Below are 27,237 nucleotides of genomic sequence, written 5' to 3' on the forward strand. Positions count from 1 at the left end.
GTTTCAGAGAAAAATTGCGATTTACCTGATGTTCATACTTTCACTCAGGGTGTGTTGCGTATCCAACCTCCCTATGTCCCGCCTGTGGCTCCTTGGGACTTGTTGGTGGTTTTGGAGGCGTTGTAGGAGCCTCCGTTTGAACCCCTGGGTTCAGCTGACCTTACGTAGCTTTCCCTTAAGGTGGTGTTCTTGCTGGCTATTGCCTCTGCTAGAAGAGTGTCGGATCTGGGTGCCTTGTCTTGTAGTTCCCCATATCTGATTTTTCACCGTGACCGGGCGGTTCTTAGGACTCGTCCCAGATATTTACCTAAGGTGGTTTCTTCGTTCCACCTTAATCAGGAGATTGTGGTTCCGGCCTTTGTCTCTCCTGATTTGTCTCCCAAAGAGCGGTCTTTGGATGTGGTACGGGCTCTCCGTATCTACGTGAAGAGAACTGCTTCTATTCGAAAATCTGATTCTCTCTTTGTTTTGTTTGGATTTCACAAACGTGGCTGGCCTGCTCACAAGCAGACCCTGGCCAGATGGATTAGAATGGTGATTGCACATGCTTATGTGAAGGCTGGTCTGTCAGCTCCTGCTCACATTACGGCCCATTCTACTCGGTCTGTTGGACCTTCTTGGGCGGCCCAACGTGGTGCGACCCTTTAACAATTGTGCAAGGCGGCTACGTGGTTCTCCGGGAACACGTTCATAAGGTTCTATGCCTTCAATACTTCCGCTTCCCAGGATGCTTCCTTTGGACGTCGGGTTCTTGTGCCCGCTACAGTGCATCCCCTCCCATAAGGAACTGCTTTAGGACATCCCCATTGTCCAATCCTTGTGGAGCCCAGTGTACCCCGCAGCAGAAAACGAGATTTATGGTAAGAACTTACCTTTGTTAAATCTCTTTCTGCGAGGTACACTGGGCTCCACAAGGCGCCCACCCTGACGCACTTAGCTTCTTTGGGTTGGCATGGCATTAGCCGCTGACACTTCTCTTGTCGTGAGAGTGTGGTGTATGTGGCTACTAACCGTTGTCATCTCATTTCCTGCTACTGCATTGGGCTGGTTAACTAAAAACTGAGCTCCTGTGCAGGGAGGCGGGGTTATAGAGGAGGCGGCGCTGTGCATTCTGGGAACAGTCAAAGCTTTGAGCCTGTTGGTGCCTCGGATCACGATCCTACTCTACACCCTATTGTCCAATCCTTGTGGAGCCCAGTGTACCTCGCAGAAAGAGATTTAACAAAGGTAAGTTCTTACCATAAATCTTGTTTTCGTTCGTACTTCTGCTAAGCTAAAATACACTCCCAGACGGCGGCGGCTTAGCATTTGCACTGCTGCTAAAAACTGCTAGCGAGCGAACAACTCGGAATGACCCCCCATGTATTCTGCCTCCTGGTGCTCACAACCATCCGGGGTTGCCTGTGACGCCACCTGGCCAATGGAAGTAGGGACTTCCATAAGGAGGCAGTATGTAGCCCCAACCCTGCCAGTAGAAGCCGGATGGGACAGGATTCAAGTAGCCAAACGCCGGAGCCAGCGTATTAAGTAGGCAGGCGCCGGGCAGGCTAATGTCTGCACAGTGGATGGGGCTGAGTCCAGAGTGGGGCTTGTTGGTTAGTGGCGTGACATGCGCGCCAACTTGCTGACTGACATTACATCACCTGCAGTCTTCAGCACTCCCCAATGAACTGAGGGGAGTTCAGTCTCTGCCTGCAAAATGCACTCTTTGCACAGAAGCGTGGCTGCAGACAGCTGAATCTGTGCCCTGAAGATGCGTTCTAGCCAGGGGTTCGGAGGAGGGGCAATGGATGGCCTCATCTCTTCCTGGCTCCTCCCCTCTACCTCATGAGTGGGGGTTGGTTTGTTGATGATGAGGGGAAAGCGGTGTCGCCAGAGATCACAGCCAGTCAGATAGGAGGAACAGCCTTGCCTGCAGAACCAGCCCATCTCATGGCTCATACAAGCCACGCTGACCTGGACTCGGCCCAAGAAGTATATAAATGTATAAAAGTCTCTGGATGTATCCACCTCACAGCAGTCACCACTGCCTCCTCAGTCACCCAGTGTCTCCTTCACCCCTGCCTCCCCAGTCACATACTATCTCCATCACCATTGCCTCCCCTGTCACCAACTATCTCCCTGTCACTGCTGCCTCCCCATTCACCCATTATATCTGTCACCACTGTCTCCCTGGTCACCCACTAGCTCCCTGTCACTGCTGCCTCCCACTAGCTCCCTGTCACCCCTGCCTCTCACTATCTCTCTGTCACCCACTAACTCCCTGTCACCCTTGCCTTCCCAGTCACTCACTATCTCCCTGTCACCCATGCCTTCCCAGTAACCCGCTGTCTCCCTGTCACCCCTGCCTCCCGAGTCACCCACTATCCCCTATCATCACTGCCTCCCCAGTCACCCACTAACACCCCAGTCACCTCTGTCTCCCCAGTCACCCACTAACACCCCAGTCACCTCTGCCTCCCCAGTCACCAATTATCTCCCTGTCAATCACTATATCCCTATCACCCCTGCCTTCCCAGTCACCCACTGTCTCCCTGTTGACCACTATTTCCCCTTCACCCACTATATCCCAGCCACCTTCTCCATCACCCTCTGCCTTTTGCTGTCAAATTCTGTCTCACCCTGTTTACCAGTCTCTGTCACCATCATCTATCCTCAGTCTCCTCTATTTTATCACCACACCGTTTGCCTTCCCCAGCAAGTCCTGCTGTCTCTCTGCCCCTGGTCTCTCTGTCTCTCTCCCCATCTCTATCTGTCTCTCTCTTCCCCTGGCCTCTCTGTCTCTCTCCCCATGTCTCTCTCTCTCTCTCTCTGCGCCTGGTCTCTCTGTCTTTCCTATGTCTCCCTCTCTCTCTGTCCCTGGACTCTGTCTTTCTCTCTCATGTCTTCCTCTCTCTCTCTCTCTGCCCCTAATCTCTTTGTCTGTCTCTCTCTCTTATGTTTCACTCACTCTCTGCCCCTGGTCTTTGTCTCTTCCCCATGTCTCCCTATGTTTGTGCCCCTGGGCTCTCTGTCTATCTCTCCCATGTCTCCCTCGATCTTTGCCCCTACTTTCTCTCTATCTCTGCCGTGTTTCCTCTCTCTCTCTCTGCCTTTCTCTCCCATGTCTCCCTCTCTCTTTGTCCCTAATCTCTCTCTCCCATGTCTCCCTCTCTCTTTTTGCCCCTGGTCCCTGTCTCTCCCTTATGTCTCTATATCTCTCTGCCCTTGGTCTCTCTGCCTATCTCTCCCATGTCTCCCTCTCTCTGTCCATAATATCTGTCTCTCTCTCTCCCATGTCTCCCTCTCTTTGTCTGCCCCTGGTCTCACTCTCTCTCTGTCCCATGTCCACCTATTTCTCTTCACCTGTCTCTCTATCTCTCCAACGTCTTCCTCTCTCTCTATCTCTCCCATGTCTCCCTCTCTCTCTCTCTGCCCCTAATATATCTGTCTCTCTCTCCCATGTCTCCCCTCTATGCCCCTAATCTCTCTTTGTTTATCTCTATACCATGTCTCCCTCTCTCTCTGCCCCTGGTCTCTCTGCCTATCTCCCCCATGTCTCCCTTTCTTTTTGTCCCTAATATCTGTCTCTGCCGTCTCTCCCCATTTCTCTGCCCCTGGTCTCTCTATCTCTCCCATGTCTCCCTCTCTCTCTCTCTCTCTGCCCGTAATATCTCTGTCTTTCTCTCCCATGTCTCCCCTCTATGCCCCTAATCTCTCTGTTTATCTCTATACCATGTCTACCTCTCTCTCTCTCTGCCCCTGGTCTCTCTGCCTATCTCCCCCATGTCTCCCTTTCTTTTTGTCCCTAATATCTGTCTCTGCCATCTCTCCCCATTTCTCTGCCCCTGGTCTCTCTATCTCTCCCTTGTCTCCCTCTCTCTTTTCCCCAAATCTCTCTGTCTATCTCTCCAATGTCTCCCTCTTTCTGTCTCTCTCTCTTTGCCCCTAATCTCTCTGTCTCTGTTTCTCTCTATACCATGTCTCCCTCTTTCTCTGCCCCTGGTCTCTCTATCTCTCCCATGTCTTCCTTTCCCTTCGCCCCAAATCTCTGTCTATCTCTTCCATGTCTCACTCTCTCTTTGCCCGTAATCTCTATTTCTCTCCCATGTGTCCCTCTCTCTCTCTCTGCCCCTGGTCTTTCTCTCCCATGTCACCCTCTTTCTCTCTGCCCCTGGTCTATCTTTCTCTCTGCCCCTGGTCTATCTCTTCCATGTCTCCCTCTCACTGTGCTCATAATCTCTCTGTCGCTCACCCATGTCTCCTTCTCTCTCTGCCACTTGTCACTCTCTCCCTCCATCTCCCTGATTTCTCTTTAACAGTTACAAAAAAAAAGTGAAACGGCGGCACTCCCCAGTTTACTTTTTCAAGAGGGATGTTTTTGTTTTTGTTTTTTGGTGGGCGGCTCCATTTTTTATCTTGCCCTGGGCGCTAAAGCCCCTAGTTACGCCTCTCTGTTCTTAACCGCTCCTCAGGGGTTAAGCGGGACCTATTCACTTGCATAGGCTCATCAGAAGCGGTAGACTGGGACTGTAGTTGAAGCATAACTCGATGTTTGTGAGAGTCACTTTGGGAGCGTTCACTGGTACGTTCACGTAAATGCAAATCCAATTTTACACATAAAGAAATTAAAGCTTCCAGTTGCGCTGAGAGATCTCGGGTAGCCAACTCATAATTTATACGATCGGATAGTCCATGCCAAAACGCAGCAACCAACGCCTGATTATTCCACTTAACCTCAGATGCCAATGTCTGGAACTGGATGACATATTGTCCCACAGTACGTGTTCCCTGGCGAATCAGGAGGATGTCTGAGGAAGCAGATGTTGTACTCCCAGGTTCATCAAAGATGCGCTGAAATGCAGCACAAAATTCCGTATAGTAGTTTAGAAGAGAACCTGCCCACTCCCATAATGGGGAGACCCAATTCAAGGCAGGACTAGTCAGGAGGGACACAATGCATACAACCTTTGCTCAGGGTGTCGGGAAGTTGTGCGGCAGCAATTCAAAGTGGACTTTGCACTGGTTCAAATATCCACAACACATTTTGGGGTTGCCACCAAATTTACTTGGCGTAGGAAGATGGAGGCGAGATACTGGAACGGTAGCAACTGGAGAAACTGAAGCTGTGGAATTGGAAGCTGGAGCTGGAGAGACAAAACTTAGAAGGGACTGTTGTAGAGTGTCCAGTCAGGAAGACATCTCATGCAGGAACTGTATAATTTCCTGGTGTGCAGCCTCTTGATCATCGAGTCGTGACACTAAACTTTGAAAGGCCCCTGCCCCCACACTCTGACCACCATCCGAGTCCATGGGCCTTGAACAAAATGGAATTCAGGGGTGCACAGAGGTAGTGGACTCTGTGCATCGCAGACAGGGTACACAAGCAGTATCAATCTGGGAACGTGACCTCCAGAGGCCCGCGCACCAGCGCGCTGGTAAGTAAGATACCGCTGAACGCTGATTCCTGACAATGGGGTATATTTACTAAGGTCCCGATTTTGACCGAGATGCCGTTTTTTCTTCAAAGTGTCATTTCGGTAATTTACTAAGCAAAAATCTCGGCAGTGATGAGGGCATTCGTAATATTTTGGAAGTCCTAGGAAAAAACCACGAATCAATACACCATCGGTCAAATACGCCTGCAATTTGGTAGAAATCGGTAATTTACTAAAAAGTGCAAATCACAAACACTGCCGACAATAGCCAAACACTGCCGTGCTGAAATACAATTCGTGAAAAAGTGCTAAAAAAAAACAGACCTGCTTTTTTATCCCGTGTTTGGATAGGCATGCACGGATCCATGAGATCCGTGCATGTTTATCAGTGGGAAGGGGATGGGAAAGTGTTATTTTCTTTAAAAAAAAATGCGTGGGGTCCCCCCTCCTAAGCAAAACCAGCCTCGGGCTCTTTGAGCCGGCCCTGGTTGCAAAAATATGGGGGAAAAAATGATAGAGGTTCCCCCATATTTAAACAACCAGCACCGGGCTCTGCGCCTGGTCCTGGTTCCAAAAATACGGGGGACAAAAAGCGTAGGGGTCCCCCGTATTTCTGAAACCAGCACCGGGCTCCACTAGCCAGATACATAATGCCACAGCCAGGGGACACTTTTATATAGGTCCCGGCGGCCCTGGCATTACATAACCAACTAGTCACCGCTGGCCGGGGTACCCTGGAGGAGTGGGGACCCCTTCAATCAAGGGGTCCCCCCCCTCCAGCCACCCAAGGACCAGGGGTGAAGCCCGAGGCTGTCCTCCCATCCAAGGGCTGCGGATGGGAGGCTGATAGCCGTTTTGTAAAAAAATGAATATTGTTTTTAGTAGCAGTACTACAAGTCCCAGCAAGCCTCCCCCGCAAGCTGGTACTTGGAGAACCACAAGTACCAGCATGCGGAGGAAAATCTGGCCCGCTGGTACCTGTAGTACTACTACTAAAAAAATACCCCAATAAAAACATAAGACACACACCTTGAAAGCATAACTTTAATGCATACATCCACACCTCCATATACACATACTTACCTATGTTCACACGAGGGTCGGTCCTCTTCTCCATGTAGAATCCATGGTGTACCTGTTGAAAAAATTATACTCACAAAATCCAGTGTAGAAGGCTCTTCTTGTAATCCATTTGTAATCCAGGTACTTGTCAAAATAAAAAAACGGACACCCGACCTCGCACTGAAAGGGGCCCCATGTTTTCACATGGGACCCCTTTCCCCGAATGCTAGAAACCCCCTCTGACTTATGTCTAAGAGGGTTCCATCAGCCAATCAGGGAGCGCCACATTGTGGCACCCTCCTGATTGGCTGTGTGCTCCTGTACTGTATGACAGGCAGCACACGGCAGTGTTACAATGTAGCGCCTATGCGCTCCATTGTAACCAATGGTGGGAACGTTGTGGTCAGCGGTTGACCGAAAGTAACCTCACCGCTGACCACAAAGTTCCCACCATTGGTTACAATGGAGCGCATAGGCGCTACATTGTAACACTGCCGTGTGCTGCCTGTCATACAGTACAGGAGCACACAGCCAATCAGGAGGGTGCCACAATGTGGCGCTCCCTGATTGGCTGATGGAACCCTCTTAGACATGTCAGAGGGGGTTTCTAGCATTCGGGGAAAGGGGTCCCATGTGAAAACATGGGGCCCCTTTCAGTGCGAGGTCGGGTGTCCGTTTTTTTTATTTTGACAAGTACCTGGATTACAAATGGATTACAAGAAGAGCAGTCTACACTGGATTTTGTGAGTATAATTTTTTCAACAGGTACACCATGGATTCTACATGGAGAAGAGGACCGACCCTCGTGTGAACATAGGTAAGTATGTGTATATGGAGGTGTGGATGTATGCATTAAAGTTATACTTTCATGGTGTGTGACTTATGTTTTTATTGGGGTATTTTTTTAGTAGTAGTACTACAGGTACCAGCGGGCCCGGTTTTGCTCCGCATGCTGGTACTTGTGGTTCTCCAAGTACCAGCTTGCGGGGGAGGCTTGCTTGGACTTGTAGTACTGCTACTAAAAACAATATTCATTTTTTTACAAAACGGCTATCAGCCTCCCATCCGCAGCCCTTGGATGGGGGGGACAGCCTCGGGCTTCACCCCTGGTCCTTGGGTGGCTGGAGGGGGGGGACCCCTTGATTGAAGGGGTCCCCACTCCTCCAGGGTACCCCGGCCAGGGGTGACTAGTTGGTTATGTAATGCCAGGGCCGCCGGGACCTATATAAAAGTGTCCCCCGGCTGTGGCATTATGTATCTGGCTAGTGGAGCCTGGTGCTGGTTTCAGAAATACGGGGGACCCCTACGCTTTTTGTCCCCCGTATTTTTGGAACCAGGACCAGGCGCAGAGCCCGGTGCTGGTTGTTTAAATATGGGGGAACCTCTATCATTTTTTTACCCATATTTTTGCAACCAAGACCGGCTCAAATAGCCCGAGGCTGGTTTGGCTTAGGAGGGGGGACCCCACGCAATTTTTTATTTTATTTTAACACAGATTTTTTTATTTATAAAAGGTGCACAATGAAGCCCAGCACGGATCTCTCAGATCCGGCCGAGATTCATTGTATTAAAGTCGGCAGTGTTTTACAAGTCACTCACGTAAAACACTGCCAAAAAAAACGAATGACATCGACATCGGTAAATCCGAAAATGCAGAATACGGCAGCTTAGTAAATTAGTCGTACTAAATTCAAAAAGTTGCAAATTTACACTTTCGATGTCATTCGTGATTGAACTTTGACCTCAAACGGGAAAATACGATTTTTAGTAAATATACCCCAATGTGTTTAAAGATGGTGGGACAGAGAATGGGGTAAAGTGCCAATAATACAGTGCCATGTATCATCATACAGAGCTATGTGCTTCAACAACTATCATAGCACTTATGAACACCCAGAGTTATCTTCTACTGTCCCTGTGAGGGGCATCCTAGCTGTCTGAATGGTCTATACACTCTGCAACAGGGGCTTACGTTGACAGCAGCACAGATTTATGGTCTTTGGGACCCATACTACACTTTTAATGGAGCCCATGTTGCATTTTGGCAAAGAAGCGCATAAACACAAATGCTCTATAATGTAAGGAAAAGCTACACACACACACACACACACACACACACACACACACACACACACACTTGCTACAATCCGATTTCCCCTCATTATTAATTTAAGACATGGTTGAGTCTAGACCAAGCCGTATTTTAGGAGGACAGAAAAGTTGAATTTAGTGACTGAGGTGGTATTATAGTGTAGGAGGTTGGGCTGTGATGTGAGTTTGCACTGTTTGCCTTCCAGTTCCAGCCCACGTAGCCGTACATCTAGTTGGTGGGGGTATCGCCTGAGTACGGCAAGTATTTGTACACTGCCAAGGTGGGAGGTAGGTACTAATTACCTAGGGCTTGTTGGAGGGGCTCAGTAGGGGCCCAGACCCTGGTCACCTGCTAAGGGGGCTTAATGTTCCCCTGTGCAGCCACTGGCACCCCCTGTGCAGTATGTGGTGCCGTGCATACAATATATTTTTTTTGTGGGAGTGGCCACACCTCCCCCAATTTGGTCACTCCTTCCCTCCCGGACATGTGCCCTGTGGTCCTGTACAATGGATGGAGCATCCAGAAGCACCTGCGCAAATTCAACTAATGAAAGATTGTCATTAATTATAATCAATCTGTGCTAACAGTATATTTACAATAAATATATATATATATATATATATATATATATATATATATGTGTGTGTAGGTAGGTAGGTAGGACAAATGCGGCAGCACTCGGAGGCTTACAAAATCAAGATATTGTATTTTAAAAAATCACTCCATAAAGTTTATGGAGTGATTTTTTAAATACACTATCTCGATTTTGGAAGCCTCCGAGTGCCGCTGCATTTGTCCTACCTACTTTGCCTATATCAGCCAGAGGACACCGGAGCACGTTATTTTCCGAGTGGGAGTGCTGGTTCATGTGATTACTATTATATATATTTCTCTGACGTCCTAAGTGGATGCTGGGACTCCGTAAGGACCATGGGGATTAGCGGCTCCGCAGGAGACTGGGCACGACTAAAGAAAGCTTTAGGACTACCTGGTGTGCACTGGCTCCTCCCACTAAGACCCTCCTCCAGACCTCAGTTAGATTCTTGTGCCCGGCTGAGCTGGATGCACACTAGGGGCTCTCCTGAGCTCCTAGAAAGAAAGTATATTTTAGGTTTTTTATTTTACAGAGAGATCTGCTGGCAACAGACTCACTGCAGGGAGGGACTAAGGGGAGAAGAAGCGAACCTACCTAACTGGTGGTAGCTTGGGCTTCTTAGGCTACTGGACACCATTAGCTCTAGAGGGATCGACCGCATGGAACCGGCCATTGATGTTCGGTCCCGGAGCCACGCCGCCGGCCCCCTTACAGAGCCAGAAGCAAGAAGTGTTCCGGAAAATCGGCGGCAGAAGACTTCAGTCTTCACCAAGGTAGCGCACAGCACTGCAGCTGTGCGCCATTGCTCCTCATGCACACCTCACACTCCAGTCACTGATGGGTGCAGGGCGCTGGGGGGGGGCGCCCTGAGCAGCAATATAAACACCTTGCCTGGCAAAATCATCACAATATATAGCCCCAGAGGCTATATATGTGATAAATACCCCTGCCAGAATCCATAAAAAAGCGGGAGAAAAGTCAGCGAAAAAGGGGCGGAGCTATCTCCCTCAGCACACTGGCGCCATTTTCTCTTCACAGTGCAGCTGGAAGACAGCTCCCCAGGATCTCCCCTGTAGTTTTCAGGCTCAAAGGGTTAAAAAGAGAGGGGGGGGGGGCACTAAATTTAGGCGCAATATTGTTTATACAAGCAGCTATTGGGGGAAAAATCACTCAGTTATAGTGTTAATCCCTGCATTATATAGCGCTCTGGTGTGTGCTGGCATACTCTCTCTCTGTCTCCCCAAAGGACTTTGTGGGGTCCTGTCCTCAGTCAGAGCATTCTCTGTGTGTGTGCTGTGTGTCACTCGGTACGGCTGTGTCGACATGTGGGATGAGGAAGGTTAAGTGGAGGTGGAGCAGAGGCCGATAAATGGGATGTCGCCCCCTGTGGGGCCGACACCAGAGTGGATGGATAGGTGGAAGGTATTAACCGACAATGTCAACTCCTTACATAGAAGGCTGGATGACGTAAAACAGCTGTGGGACAGCCGGCTTCTCAGTCCGCACCTGCCCAGGCGTCTCAAAGGCCATCAGGGGCTCAAAAAAGCGCCCGTTACCTCAGATGGCAGACACAGATGTCGACACGGAGTCTGACTCCAGTGTCGACGAGGTTGAGACATATACACAATCCACTAGGAACATCCGTTACATGATCTCGGCAATGAAAAATGTGTTACGCATTTCTGACATGAACCCAAGTACCACATAAAAGGGGTTTTATTTTTGGGGAGAAAAAGCAGCCAGTGTTTTGTTCCCCCATCAGATGAATGAATGAAGTGTGTAAAGTAGCGTGGGTTCCCCCGATAAGAAACTGGTCATTTCTAAAAAGTTACTGATGGCGTACCCTTTCCCGCCAGAGGATAGGTCACGTTGGGAGATATTCCTTAGGGTGGATAAGGCGCTCACACGTTTGTCAAAAAAGGTGGCACTGCCGTCTTAGGATACGGCCACCTTGAAGGAGCCTGCTGATAAAAATCAGGAGGCTATCCTGAAGTCTGTATATACACACTCAGGTTATATACTGAGACCTGCAATTGCCTCAGCATAAATAGTGCTGCTGCAGCGTGGTCTGATACCCAGTCAGATAATATTAATACTCTAAGACAGGGATAATAGTTTGCTAACATAGAGCATATTAAAGACGTCGTCTTAGATATAAAGGATGCACAGAGGGATATTTGCCGGCTGGCATCCAGAATTAATGCAATGTCCATTCTGCCAGGAGGGTATTAGAAACCCGGCAGTGGACAGGTGATGCTGCCTATAAAAGGCACATGGAGATTCTGCCTTATAAGGGTGAGGAATTGTTTGGGGATGGTCTCTTGGACCTCGTATCCACAGCAACAGCTGGGAAGAAATTTTTTTTACCTCAGGTTTCCTCACAGCCTAAGAAAGCACCGTATTTTCAGGTACAGTCCTTTCGGCTTCAGAAAAGCAAGCGGGTCAAAGGCGCTTCCTTTCTGCACAGAGACAAGGGAAGAAGGAAAAAGCTGTACCAGCAGCCAGATCCCAGGATCAAAAATCTTCCCCCGCTTCCTCTGAGTCCACCGCATGACGTTGGGGCTCCACAGGTGGAGACAGGTGCGGTAGGGGCGCGTCTCGGGAACTTCATGGACCAGTGGGCTTGCCCACAGGTGGATCCCTAGGTTCTGCAAATAGTATCACAGGGATACAGGCTGGAGCTCCCCCTCGTCGTTACCTCACATCAGCCTTGCCTGCTGCCCTCGGAGAAAGGTATTACTGGCGGCAATTCACAAGCTGTACTTCCAGCAGGTGAAATCAAGGTACCCCTTCTTCAACAAGGCCGGGGTTACTATTCCAAAATGTTGTGGTACCGAAACCAGACGGTTCGGTGAGGCCCATTCTAAAATTGAAAGCCTTGAACACTTATATACGAAGGTTCAAGTTCAAAATGGAATCGCTCAGGGCGATTATTGCAAGCCTGGAGAATTTCATGGTATCACTGGACATCAAGGATGCTTACCTGCATGTCCCTATTTACCCTCTTCACCAGGAGTACCTCAAAATTGTGGTACAGGATTGTCATTACCAATTCCAGACGTTGCCGTTGGTCTGTCCCCAGCACCGAGGTATTTACCAAGGTAATGGCCGAAATAATTATCCCGTACTTGGACGATCTCCTTATAAAGGCGAGGTCCAGGGAGCAGTTGTTCGGCGGAGTAGCACTATCTCGGGAAGTGCTACAACAGCACGGCTGGATTCTGAATATTCCAAAGTCACAGCTGGTTCCTACGACGCGTCTACTGTTCCTGGGTATGGTTCTGGACACAGAACAGGATAAAAAGGGTTTCTCCCGGAGGAGAAGTCCAAGGAGTTGTCGTCTCTAGACAGAGACCTCCTAATACGTATACAGGTGTCGGTGCATCAATGCACGCGAGCCCTGGGAAGGATGGTAGCTTCTTACGAAGAAATTCCATTCGCCAGGTCCCATGCAAGGATTTTCCAGTGGGATCTGTTGGACAAGTGGTCCGGGTCGCATCTTCAGATGCATCGGCGGATAACCCTGTCTCCAAGGGCCAGGGTGTCGCTGTTGTGGTGGCTGCAGAGTGCTCATCTTCTAGGGGGCCGCAGATTCGGCATACAGGACTGGGTCCTGGTGACCACGGATGCCAGCCTTCGAGGCTGGGGGGCAGTTACACAGGGAAGAAACTTCCAAGGCTATGGAAAAGTCAGGAGACTTCCCTACACATAAATATTTTGGAACTAAGGGCCATTTACAATGCCCTAAGTCAGGCTAGGCCCCTGCTTCAACACCGGCCGGTGCTGATCCAGTCAGACAACATCACGGCGGTCGCTCATGTAAACCGACAGGGCGGCACAAGAAGCAGGATGGCGATGGCAGAAGCCACAAGGATTCTCCGATGGGCGGAAAATCATGTGTTAGCACTGTCAGCAGTGTTCATTCCCGGAGTGGACAACTGAGAAGCAGACTTTCTCAGAAGACTCGACCTCCACCCGGGAGAGTGGGAACTTCATCCAGAAGTTTTCCAAATGATTGTACACCGTTGGGAAAGGCCACAGGTGGACATGATGGCGTCCCGCCTCAACAAAAAGCTACAAAGATATTGCGCCAGGTCAAGGGACCCTCAGGCGATAGCTGTGGACGCTCTGGTAACACCGTGGGTGTACCAGTCGGTGTATGTGTTCCCTTCTCTGCCTCTCTTACCCAGGGTAATGAGAATAATAAGAAGGAGAGGAGTAAGAACTATACTCATTGTTCCGGGTTGGCCAAGAAGAGCTTGGTAACCAGAACTCCAAGAAATGATCTCAGAGCACCCATGGCCTCTGCCGTTCAGACAGGACCTGCTGCAGCAGGGGGCCTGTCTGTTCCAAGACGTACCGCGGCTGCGTTTGACGGCATGGCGGTTGAACGCCGGATCCTGAAGGAAAAGGGCATTCCAGAGGAAGTTATCCCTACGCTATTTAAAGCTAGGAAAGAAGTGAACGCAAACCATTATCACCGCATATGGTGGAAATATGTTGTGTGCTGTGAGGCCAGGAAGGCCCCAAAGGGGAAATTTCAGCTAGGTCGATTTCTGCACTTCCTACAGTCAGAGGTGACTATGGGCCTAAAATTGGGTTCCATGAAGGTCCAGATTTCGGCTCTATCGATTTTCTTCCAAAATAGAACTGGCTTCACTGCCTGAAGTTCGGACTTTTGTTAAGGGAGTGCTGCATAGTCAGCCCCCGTTTGTGCCTCAAGTGGCACCGTGGGATCTCAACGTGGTGTTGGATTTCCTGAAGTCGCATTGGGTTGAGCCACTTAAATCCGTGGAGCTACAATACCTCACGTGGAAAGTGGTCATGCTGTGGGCCGTGGCGTCGGCCAGGCGTGTATCAGAATTGGCGGCTTTGTCATACAAAAGCCCTTATCTGTATTTTATATGGATAAGGCGGAATTGAGGACTCGTTCCCAATTCCTTCCTAAGGTGGTATCAGTTTTTCATGTGAACCAACCTATTGTGGTGCCTGCGGCTACTTGGGACTTGGAGGATTCCAAGTTACTGGACGTAGTCAGGGCCCTGAAAAGTATATGTTTCCAGGACGGCTGGAGTCAGGAAAACTGACTCGCTATTTATCCTGTATGCACCCAACAAGCTGGGTGCTCCTGCTTCTAAGCAGACTATTGCTCGCTGGATCTGTAGCACGATTCAACTTGCACATTCTGCGGCTGGACTGCCGCACCCTAAATCTGTAAAAGCCCATTCCACGAGGAAAGTGGGCTCTTCTTGGGCGGCTGCCCGAGGGGTCTCGGCTTTACGACTTTGCCGAGTTGTTACTTGGTCGGGTTCAAACATTTTTGCAAGAGTCTACAAGTTTGATACCCTGGCTGAGGAGGACCTAGAGTTTGCTCATTCGGTGCTGCAGAGTCATCCGCACTCTCCCGCCCGTTTGGGAGCTTTGGTATAATCCCCATGGTCCTTACGGAGTCCCAGCATCCACTTAGGACGTCAGAGAAAATAAGATTTTACTCACCGGTAAATCTATTTCTCGTAGTCCGTAGTGGATGCTGAGCGCCCATCCCAAGTGCGGATTGTCTGCAATACTTGTTTATAGTTATTGCCTAACTAAAGGGTTATTGTTGAGCCATCTGTTGAGAGGCTCAGTTATATTTCATACTGTTAACTGGGTATAGTATCACGAGTTATACGGTGTGATTGGTGTGGCTGGTATGAGTCTTACCCGGGATTCAAAATCCTTCCTATTTGTGTCAGCTCTTCCGGGCACAGTATCCTAACTGAGGTCTGGAGGAGGGTCTTAGTGGGAGGAGCCAGTGCACACCAGGTAGTCCTAAAGCTTTCTTTAGTTGTGCCCAGTCTCCTGCGGAGCCGCTAATCCCCATGGTCCTTACGGAGTCCCAGCATCCACTATGGACTACAAGAAATAGATTTACCGGTGAGTAAAATCTTATTATTTATATATATATATATATATATATATATATATATACAAATTCACACTTTTATAATAATAATAATAATAATAATTATTATTATTATTATTATACAGTATATACATTGTGCCTTAGAAATGAATTTTTACATTATACGCCTCTCTACAATTTACAAGATAAAATAAAAAAAAAGATTTGCAAAACTAACATTTCCCCTCTGAAATAATGCTGGGTGGCTGAGCAGGTTCAGTATAATGAGTGTTCGGAGACTGGTTAGAATATGAATGCATTCAGCAGCAATGTTCGCAGTAAGACTCCTCTTAAAAGGACAAGTGTGAGGATAAGAGTATAATTACAGCCACAAAGCAGTAGGGGCTGAGATCAGCCTCCAATAATAATGTGACAGCACAAACCCCATTCTCTTCCTAGCTGGTGGCTTTATTTTCTCTGGTGAAGAGGACACTGGCTTTAGTGCAATTAGTTCAGGAAATTATGGCTAAAATATGCAGCGAGCTGCCGGGGTCTTCTCAGCAAAGGTTTCTGCTTAACTCCAGCGAAAGATAAATGTAATATATTATATATTTTCCAAGTGTCTATTATTTTAGCATTTACTAAGAACATAAGAAGAAGATCCATCACAGTCCTGAAATAAATCACTAGTCACTTAAAGAGAGAGGGACCGATTCTGCCGCTGCTTTTCCAGATGGCTGTGGTAGTCGGCTTACTAGCTTATGCTAAAGCGAGATTTCACCCATGTATGCAGTAAATCTGTGTGATTGCAGGAGGGAGCCCATCCTGCACAACCATACTGGGTGCAAAAGATCTGTCTGACGCAAGCGTTCCTTCCCCGTCTGCACGCTACAACCAAATACGAAAGTCGCCCTGCATACCCATGATTAGGATCGAACTGGCCCACAGGGGTACCAGGGAAACCACCGGTAGGCCCCACTGCCTGAGTGCCCACTCCTTTCTCCAGGGATCAGGATCCAGACTGTGCACTTGTATTATACATGGTAGATATGTCGCATTACACTGCACTAGTCTATTGTGTATTTCAAGCCTCTGTGGAGGCTGGCCACACCCCTTTTGTAGGCTGGCCACACCCTTAAGTATGGGCCCCTATCACTGCATTCCCCTGGTGGGCCCTTCATGCCCCAGTCCGACACTGCCCATGATGCTTACATGACACTGCTACTAGATGAGGCAGATCTGTGCGCTTGCAAAGTCTACACCTTGCAAGGCATATAAGCATCAGGGCCCATCTAACACCACGACGGGGTCTCTAGCCAGTGCGCCAGCTTTACTTTTTTCCGTGACAGTCGACGGTCCTACTCTCATCTTTCCTCCGCTCATGGATGAGGTTAGACAGCAGATGGGACTAGCAAACTAGAGTGTCACCATCTAATTTTCTACTATCCATGCCTGTGTAAACCAATCTTTTCTTTCCACTGTCAAAGACACAGTATAATATGATCGTGTTTTCTCAAATTCTCTATGCAACAATATGTTTTCTGAATACAGCTAATCAATAAATTATACAGGAGCCCTAATGTATATGATGTGGTCTGTTACATTATGATTAGGATGTGGTCCTTGCAAATAGTGGCTGTTTAAGATATCTGCATCTGTTACATAATCAGCTGATATAAACATTAGTGTGTCAGCTTTCTACTTAAAGATACAAATGAACCAATATGTAGATAGAGTGTTCAGTATAATTTAATTGCAACTATGTATTCTTCACGTGTCTCTACACAGACATGGATAGCATTCTCTCTTCTGCATGGAAGGGATGTTAGTATTTGATGTACAAAAAATTATTGTGAAATATGGGGAGAAGTCGATCCTATATGTATAGTATTATTTATACCGCCAGGTGAAATTCAAACATGTATTATCAGATTGGACCTTATATGAGATATTGAAGTTGAATATCTAAAGATTAATCAATTTTCTAAAATAACCTTTCTGATTGTATAGAATATATATCACCAATATCACTACTGCTGCTTTTTGGATAAGTTTGATAGATTACTATCATTTCCTGTCATCAATTTTTGAGCAAAATACATAATTTCAAGACGAGAGTATTTGCTCTTATTTATTTATTTATATTTTTACCACTGTTTAGAAGGGGAATAATTAATTGATATTTCTAGAATACCCCTGTTATCATTTTTTAGTTGAGTATTTGATGAATAAAAGCTAAGTTTTAAACTAAATACAGTTTTCATCCATTCATACATACATATTATATAAAAGAGTGCTCCAAACATAGGAATTTCTTCTGTTTGGTGAGGTGTGGGCTCTTCTACACCCACCAAATTAATTTGTATCTGGTACACTATTCCTGGGAGCACCTCCAACGTAAGAACAGCTGCCCATTTGGGCCTAATTTGTTTCTGTTTAGTTGGTTCTCATGATTCAGTCATCCAATTATAATTAGTCTGGTGCAGGGTAAACCTAGTTTTGCTAAAGTCTACACCCAGTCACTGCCCAGAAACACCCATCTCACAGACAGTGTGTTCCATTGAAGGACGGATCAATCTGCATGTACTAAGGAACGCCTTCTGTGTGCTTAACTCAGATTTGGCGCATGTAAAGCCGCAGATTGTTTTTTTAACACATGTGTAGTATACTGAGATCCATGAGATGTGTCCATATTAACAATTGCGTTCAACTCAGAATTAGCCACATAGTCGGCTTCAATTGTACATATGTACATATAGTATATATACACATACGGATGGCAGTCGATATACCGGCTGTCGGGATCCCGGCGCTCAGCATACCGGCGCCGGTATACCGACAACTATTCTCCCTCTTGGGGTGTCCACGACACTCCTGGAGGGAGAATAAATAGCATGGCGTGCGTCGCAAGGGGCTCTTTTGCGTTGGCTCCGCTGCTGGCATTGGCTGGCTGTCGGGATCCCGGCACCGGTACGCTGGGCGCCAGGATCTCGCCAGCCAGCCACTCGTAGTACACCCACACATACATAGATGTATACAGACATTCATTCATACACTTGCAAGTTTTTATGTTCGGGTGGTCTTCAGGTTGCTGACTGTCGGGATCCCGGCGCACAGTATACCGGCGCTGGAATCCCGACAGCCGGCATACCGACACTTTTTCTCCCTCGTGGGGGTCCACGACCTCCCTGGAGGGAGAATAAATAGCGTGGTGCGCGTAGCACGACATCGTGCCCGCAGCAAGCCCCTTGCTCATTTGCGCTCGCCACTCTGTCGGTATGCCGGCGGTCGGGCTTCCAGCGCCGGTATGCTGGTCGCCGGGAGCCCGGCCGCCGGCATACCATAATACATCCTCATGTTCTTGTCTTTTTTCAATAAAGCAATCTCCGGGGGTAGTGGGCTGAAATTAACTTTTCACGCCCATCCGCAGTAACAATAGAATACTGCCAGCGGACGCAATAGGGGGCATATGTGGCTTAGTAATTTACAGAGATGAATACAAAATGGTGTCTGTGAGGTTTTTTTCACCATTAGGTTCATTTAGAGAAAAACGTGCTGAAGGGAGCTCTGGCTGCCAATGCTTGCTTGGCTTCAATGGCTGCCAGACCTTCATGGAACTTATAGGGTTTAGGCCCCCAGATCGCCATTAAGCCACACCTCGGCTCTTACCTGATTGGTCTATGCCTTGCTGTGCCGCACCGTACGGATGGCCACCAATGGTGCACACCAGCGATGGCTGGCTATGGTTTCATGCCATTGATATTAAGCACACATAAATTATAGATGGTTACCTTTTGATGGTCATCCCTAGCACTGTGTGTGGACCATGGGAGTGCAGAGTAACTTACAACACAGGAAGTTACTCCTTTGTAGAGCAGTTACTGGGGGGTATCCAATTACCCGAGGGCAATGACAGCGATAGTTGTATTGCCAGGGCCCATCCTTTTAGCCCTGATGCAGCGCGCTCCTTCCCCCAATGCCGGCACTAATTGGGGATTATGCTTTGAGTGACTGAGGCACCCGATGCATAATCCATGATAAGTGGCCCGCCAGAGCCGCGATAACTCATGGGATCGGGGACTCATCTCTGATCCCATGTATTTTCCAGCGATCGTGGGTCCAATTTCAGCCGATTAACACGGCCCCTAATTGGATACCGCGATAATGACCATCGGTCAAAAAGGCATTGGGGCTAATTGGATACCCCCCCCTGTGTGGTTAGATAGACTGTGAAACAATGCTAATACAGTTATTTTATTACCTGCATAGTCCTATCCTCCAGATCCCTTTCATTTGCACTTTACAATGTACATTGGGTCATAGGCCCTCATTCCGAGTTGTTCGCTCGGTAGCTGCTTTTAGCAGTATTGCACACACTAGGCCGCCGCCCTCTGGGAGTGTATCTTAGCTTAGCAGAATAGCGAACAAAAGATTAGCAGAATTTCTACTAAATATTTTCTTGCAGTTTCTGAGTAGCTCCAGACCTACTCCTACACTGCGATCAGCTCAATCCGTTTAGTTCCTGGTTTGACGTCACAAACACGCCCTGCGTTCGGCCAGCCACTCCTCCGTTTCTCCAGACACTCCCGCGTTTTTCCCTGACACGCCTGCGTTTTTTAGCACACTCCTGGAAAACGCTCAGTTACCACCCAGAAACGCCCCTTTCCTGTCAATCACTCACCAATCAGCAGTGCGACTGAAAAGCGCTGCCAAGACAACAGCAAAACTGCTAAGTTTTTAGTTAAATAACTAAGCGCATGCGTGCTGCGTACCATGCGCATGCGCATTTAGCAACAAATCGCAGCATAGCGAAAATCGGCAACGAGCGAACAACTCGGAATGACCCCCTATATGCGTCCTGATTCATAGGTGGATGAAATGCCGTTGTTTGTGCAGTTGGCTGATGTTTTTTGTACTGTGTATGTGTCTGATTTGTACAGCGTGTGTGTGGCTAGAGTCATAGGGGTCATTCCGAGTTGATCGTTGCTGCCGTTTTTTGCAGAGCAGCGAGCAAGTTACTACTGCGCATGCGTATGCACCGCAATGCGCAGGCGCGTCGTACAGTGCAAAGCGAATCGTTGCTGGGTGATGGATTTAATGAAGATTCCATTCGCACAGCCGATCGCAAGAAGATTGACAGGAAGAGGGCATTTGTGGGTGTCAACTGACCGTTTTCAGGGAGTGTTTGGAAAAACGCAGGCGTGTCCAGGCGTTTGCAGGGCGGGTGTCTGACGTCAATTCCGGGACCAAAAACACTGAAGTGGTCGCAAGGGCTGAGTAAGTCCAGAGCTACTCAGAAACTGCAAAAAACTTTTTCGTCCCGCTCGGCTGCACAGGCGATCGCACACTTGCAAAGCGAAAATACATTCCCCCGTGGGCGGCGACTATGCGTTTGCAAGGCTGCTAAAAGTAACTAGCGAGCGATCAACTCGGAATGAGGGCCTCAGTGTGGATTTGGATACAGAGTGATTGGCAGTCAGTGTGCATTTATGGGAGGTAGCAAGGGTGTGGCTAGTCCAATGTGGGCGTGTCACAAACATTTTGTGGGCGTGTTGCATCTTTGTACACAGTGGGGCAGATGTATTAAGCCTGGAGAAGTGATAAAGCAGTGATAAAGAAGTGGAAGGTGATAACGCACCAACCCATCATTACGGGTTTGAAAAATGACCGTTAGGAGCTGATTGGCACCTTCCACTTATCACTTCTTTATCTCTTCTCCAGGCTTAATACATCTGCCCCAGTGTCACTGGCCCCGCCATCTTAGTATGTTAGTTCTGACGGACATTCTGTGCAGTGACGCAGGTAGTGGGCCTCTCAGTACATAGTACAGCGGCTGCGGCCTCTGCATTATTTCTCAGTGCTGCCGCGCACAAAGATGAAAGGGGCCGGTATCCGCGTTCACCAATGACCCATAGCCACTGTTTTTTTCAGACGGGAGATTCAGCTTAATAAACTTGTCCGTACTTCAAATTCCCATTGAGCTTACAGCACCCAGTGGTCTCCGCAAATTGCTGGTAATAAAATGTCACTGGCTTCATGCTGGTGCAAGAAATAAACCAATTCCATGTTTTATTATGCACAGATGACAAGAAGGTCAATTGATTTTGCAGTTACTACTAGCAATAATATTGCCAATGAATGGAAACAAAGAGCGTTCCCTTGCTACATTTTGTTTCTGTGTTACGATGTGAACTTGTGTTTTGGGTATTATGGGGCATATTTATCACAAGCCGCAATTCAGATGCGGTTGTGATGCGATGATTTTGAAACTATTTCTTGTCAGTACAGTAGTGGGCAGAGGTAGAGCACCTGCAGCCAATCACATTGTCTGACATCTCACAGCAGCACAGAGCAAGTCAGTGTTCTGATGTCGTGTGATACAGTGATATTCCATGTGTGATTATGTTATACCCCTTTTATACCGCCATAAATATCCCGGGTTAATTCTCGTGAAGGAGCAGCAACCCGGGATATTGGGGGTAATTCCAAGTTGATCGCAGCAGGAATTTTTTTAGCAGTTGGGCAAAACCATGTGCACTGCAGGGGCGGCAGATATAACATTTGCAGAGAGAGTTAGATTTGGGTGTGGTGAGTTCAATCTGCAATCTAAATTGCAGTGTCAAAATAAAGCAGCCAGTATTTACCCTGCACAGAAACAAAATAACCCACCCAAATCTAACTCTCTCTGCAAATGTTATATCTGCCCCCCCCTGCAGTGCACATGGTTTTGCCCAACTGCTAAAAAATTTCCTGCTGCGATCAACTTGGAATTACCCCCATTATGCGGTGTAAAAGCACCCTGTTGAAATTACCCGGCTCGCGGTGCAGTGTAAATGGGTAAGCCTGGTCGATGCGACCGAGAACACGTTCACTGCATAGAGAAGGGGCGGCACTCGGAGAACATCTGATCTCCAAGTGTCACTTCTGCACGCCTCCAGCGGTGACGTCACCAATCTGACATATTGCCGGGTCGAACCACCTGTCTAAAAGCGGTCTCGCCAGTCACACCTGGGAACAATCCATGCACAAATCCCGGGTGCGACTCTGCATTTTAGTATAAAAGTGTATTAGTGAGAACAAGGTTAAATCTAAAGGGCAAAGGTCATGTTGTGCAGAGGGAAATGGAGGCATATACTAAGAGTGAGGGTGCCCATGTATTGGATGATTTTGCCATTTAACGACAAGGCCACGCACCTCTTTAATTAACTACGTTCATTACATCCAACTGACACTAGCACATATGCTTAAAATTAAAACACCTTAAAATGCTGGTAAAAGCCCTTCCCTGATCTACAGCCGTGTGTGTGAATATGCAACGGCTAAGACACCGACTTTGAGCATTTTAGCGTCAACCATCCGTTGCACCATGGAAACTTACGCCAGCCCCATGCTAGGGGCACATTCTCAGTCAGAGTATGGCCTCCAGTGTGAGCGATTGTGCATTTGAGCTCGCAAACACTACTGCGACACTCCCATAAAACACCCATCAGACAGACCATATCCGTGCATTCGCTTAGCGCCCACCTCCCTGTAACCACCCAATACATTTTCAAGACATTTCTGAGACCATGCGACTAAATGGCAACTGCGACTCTATGCACACGAACTCTGGGTGACCTAGACGCACGCAGAGAAGAAAAACAAATATCTTAATTGCGACTAATATCAGCAGTTTATCGGACTCAGAATTAGCACCAAATTGGCCTCATGTGTACCATACAGTACATAGCTCTTATGGGAAAGAATGAACCATTCAATGACAAATACTAACACCTTTTATGAAGTGGGAATATTTACCTATATGTTAGAGAAGATTACTTTTCATATTAGAACATTGTATATTTGATATCTAATGACCTAATATAACATTCTAGCATGTCAATGAGGCATCCGTTAAACATCAACTCCTCCAGTAGGAGAATAAGTAGGATTGTGACTGCAGTATCCGTTTTCAGAGAGAAGATCAATGCCATCTGTGAGATAGTCTGGGGTCTGGTGGATGTTCTGCCTGAGAAGATAATGTGGACTTTGGATATTGATGTGCATTGAGCAAGGAGCTCACAAAAGTTTCAGCAAGAATCTGTATGTAATTATCACCACACTAGGCAGTTACAAGGCCAATAAAACACTGGGGCAGATGTATTAAGCCTGGTGAAGGGATAAAGAAGTGATAAAGACGTGCAAGGTGATAACGCACCAGCCAGTCAGCTGCTAACTGTCATTTTTCAAATCCGTAATGATTGGCTGGTGCGTTATCACCTTCCACTTATCACTGCTTTATCTCTTCTCCAGGTCAATACATCTGCCCGCAGGGCCGGATTAAGCCTTGGAGGTGCCCGGGGCGCTTAAAACAGGGGGGGCCCCAGTGTAAGGTGGGGGATGTATATTAGATTGTACATACCTCCCAACATGTCTTATTTCAAGAGGAACACAATGCTCTCTACCTGTACTTCCCACTTAATATATGATTGCTGTCACCTGTGTTTAACTATTTAATTGGTAAGAAAGGTGTTTCAATACAGGTGATTGCAATCATAAAGTAAGAAGGAAGTCTAAGTAGAAAGCATTTTGTCCCTCCTGTAATGGGTCATGTTGGGAGGTATGGATTGTTTATATTAATTTTAAACCAATGGTGTATATTAGTTTTAAACTAATACTTTAATAATACAGGTTGAGTATCCCATATCCAAATATTCCGAAATACGGAATATTCCGAAATACGGACTTTTTTGAGTGAGAGTGAGATAGTGAAACCTTTGTTTTTTGATAGCTCAATGTACACAAACTTTGTTTAATGCACAAAGTTATAAAAAATATTGGCTAAAATGACCTTCAGGCTGTGTGTATAAGGTGTATATGAAACATAAATGCATTCTGTGCTTAGATTTAGGTCCCATCACCATGATATCTCATTATGGTATGCAATTATTCCAAAATACGGAAAAATCCCATATCCAAAATACCTCTGGTCCCAAGCATTTTGGATAAGGGATACTCAACCTGTACCTGGGTACTGTTTATACAGTAGATCCACTTAATTGAAGTACAACTATTTTATACAATTTTCTTGTAATGGAACAAAGGCAACTTAAACAACCTTAAAATACACATAGAAAATAAATAATTTATCTTGTCACATGCAAGAATAGCATCAGCCTCTATACTACTTACACACAGGGACAGGACTCAGGAGGAATCTCTGTGTGTGTCTCTTTCTCTAGACCCAAATGGTTTCGTTTCATAGAAGTTTACACAGGACTCAGACACCCAGGCAGGGAGGAGGAGAAGCTGGGATCCCTGTGTCCCTTACAGCTCTCTCCACCCTCCTATCTCTCCCCTGGTCAGAAAGCTCCATCGGTAGCTCATGAAACATGATATTCCTGTGTCTCTAACTGCACTGCATATTGTCCTGCTCGCATTCTGGCTCGCGCATTAAGAGGGAAAGCTTGTGATATCAGTGTGCTTTGGCTGGGGGGCCCCTGACACAGGGGGGCCCTGGGTACAGTATGCCCTGCATCCCCCCCCCCTTAATCTGGCTATGTCTGCCCCACTGTTCTGTAGCATAATGTAAGATCTACAGTATATGATGACCTTTTGTCAGCGAAACAGAAGGAACCACCTGCACTCCGATTAGCTGCAGACTCAGTAGCGGATCTTGCTACGGGCACACAGGATTTTTGCCCGGAGCGCCACCTTCCAGAGAGCGGCCGTGCCATCCGGAGGGCACCGCACTATGGCAAGATCTGCTACTGTTGGTCAGTGCTCCCCGGCGCTGTGAAGGAAACTAGACGGGTAGAGGCTACCCATCTAGTTTCCCTTCGTGGAGAGGACCTTTGCTGTGACATCATCGCGCACCGCACAGCATTGTGGGACTGGCACATAGTCGCTAGGGCTCATAATTGACCTCTAGTGTCTATGCTGTGCTATGGGAGAGACGTCATGATGCCTCTCCCATAGATCCGAGGAGCGGTGCCGGCGGAGGTCAGCAGCGTTCGGGAATCAGGAGCGGGGATAGTAAGTATTAATTAATTAATTTATTTATTAATTTTTTGGTAAGCAGAGCTACTCTACAGGGGGCACAAATGGGGGCACAACTCTACAGGGGGCATAACTGACCACGCCCCTGTATGAAGCCACGCCCCTATTTTCGCCCAGGGCGTCACAAGGGCTAGAACCGGCCCTGTGCAGACTGTCACTCACATATATTGGTATGGAGCATTTACTCTCACAAGATTCCTCATAGCACCGCAGCAGCAGATATGGCTACAGCTAGCCAGCCCCTTCTGTATAAAAGATGGCTCCCCTCGCATTCTCCCAGAAAGTTTTTTCATACAAAATGGTGTCTCTTAAATTGAGAACAATATTGCCAAACCTGATTTATAATATGTATACCCCCTGCGGCAGAGGTGTGCCATTCTGCTGCCTGACTGAAGTGGCGTACAGTACCTCTTATCACTAACATAAACATTTGTGTTAGTGTGATATATGCAATAAAAAATAAACATTGTTACTTTAAGCATTATAGGTTTTACCAAAATGACAGAAATCACCAATTTCGATATTGAATTTTTGTAATTAATACCGTGCATTCTGCTGCTTCTATCACCTGAGACCTAAAACAACTAGAGATGAGCGGGTTCGGTTCCTCGGAATCCGAACCCGCCCGAACTTCATGTTTTTTTACACGGGTCCGAGCGACTCGGATCTTCCCGCCTTGCTCGGTTAACCCGAGCGCGCCCGAACGTCATCATCACGCTGTCGGATTCTCGCGAGGCTCGGATTCTATCGCGAGACTCGGATTCTATATAAGGAGCCGCGCGTCGCCGCCATTTTTCACACGTGCATTGAGATTCATAGGGAGAGGACGTGGCTGGCGTCCTCTCCGTTTATAGAGATTCGAGAAGAGAGTGAGACAGAGAGAGACACAGTAGTAATTTGGGGAGCATTAGGAGGAGTACTACTACTACTAGTACTTGCTGAAGTGATAGAGAGAGATAGTGTGACTGTATTATCTGACTTGTGGGGGAGACACTGACAGTGGGGAGCAGTTAGAGTCTGAGAGCAGGACTCAGGACTCAGGAGTACATATAACGTACAGTGCACACTTTTGCTGCCAGAGTGCCAGCCACACTGCCATTGTTTGTGACCACACTGACCACCAGTATAATATATATTGTGATTGTCTGCTTAGGACTCAGGAGTACTACTTGCAAGTTACTGATAGTGTGACCAGTGACCTGACCACCAGTTTAATAATCACCACCAGTTTATGAGTTTAATATATATTATATATATATATATATATAATTGTATATAATATATATATATAATATTGTATACCACCTAGCACCTACCCGTGTTTTTTTTTTTTTTTTCTTTCTTCTTTATACATACTACTATAGTAGCTTACTGTAGCAGTCTGCGGTGCTGCTGAGCTGACAGTGTCCAGCAGGTCCGTCATCAGTCATTACATAATAAATATATAATATATACCTGTCCGGCTGCAGTACTAGTGATATTATATATACATATATATTGATTTCATCTCATTATCATCCAGTCTATATTAGCAGCAGACACAGTACGTTAGTCCACGGCTGTAGCTACCTCTGTGTCGGCACTCGGCAGTCCATCCATAATTGTATACCACCTACCCGTGGTTGTTTTTTTTTTCTTTCTTCTTTATACATACTACTATAGTAGCTTACTGTAGCAGTCTGCGGTGCTGCTGAGCTGACAGTGTCCAGCAGGTCCGTCATCAGTCATTACATAATAAATATATAATATATACCTGTCCGGCTGCAGTACTAGTGATATTATATATACATATATATTGATTTCATCTCATTATCATCCAGTCTATATTAGCAGCAGACACAGTACGTTAGTCCACGGCTGTAGCTACCTCTGTGTCGGCACTCGGCAGTCCATCCATAATTGTATACCACCTACCCGTGGTTGTTGTTTTTTTCTTTCTTCTTTATACATACTACTATAGTAGCTTACTGTAGCAGTCTGCGGTGCTGCTGAGCTGACAGTGTCCAGCAGGTCCGTCATCAGTCATTACATAATAAATATATAATATATACCTGTCCGGCTGCAGTACTAGTGATATTATATATACATATATATTGATTTCATCTCATTATCATCCAGTCTATATTAGCAGCAGACACACTACGGTAGT

The sequence above is a fragment of the Pseudophryne corroboree genome, chromosome 9, assembly GCF_028390025.1.
Source record: "Pseudophryne corroboree isolate aPseCor3 chromosome 9, aPseCor3.hap2, whole genome shotgun sequence".
NCBI lineage: Eukaryota > Metazoa > Chordata > Amphibia > Anura > Myobatrachidae > Pseudophryne > Pseudophryne corroboree.